This window comes from Nannospalax galili, unplaced genomic scaffold, assembly GCF_000622305.1.
Source record: "Nannospalax galili isolate Female #2095 unplaced genomic scaffold, S.galili_v1.0 scaffold726, whole genome shotgun sequence".
Taxonomy (NCBI): domain Eukaryota; kingdom Metazoa; phylum Chordata; class Mammalia; order Rodentia; family Spalacidae; genus Nannospalax; species Nannospalax galili.
The window spans coordinates 421,049-421,340 of record NW_008355253.1 but is presented as its reverse complement, the minus strand read 5'-3'; positions in this window follow the sequence as shown (position 1 = coordinate 421,340).

Sequence of the window (292 nt, the reverse complement as noted above, 5' to 3'; positions counted from 1 at the left end):
AGTATAACAGATTCTAGTTCCATCCATTTACCTGCAAATTTCATGATTTCATCTTTCTTTACTGCTGAGTAAAAATCCATCGTATATATGAACTTTGTGCTTTTATTTTAAGTGATTAATATATAGTTTCCAAGGAAGCCTCTGTGCTGGGAAAAGAGAGGTTAACAAGGGGATGGAAATACTAAGGAATAAGGAGCAGAAATAAAATTTAGAGAAATGCTCAAAGAAAGGTAAAGTGAAGAGCAAGAGAGAAAGACGACAACACGTAGGATTTGCCTCCACTGGAAGACAG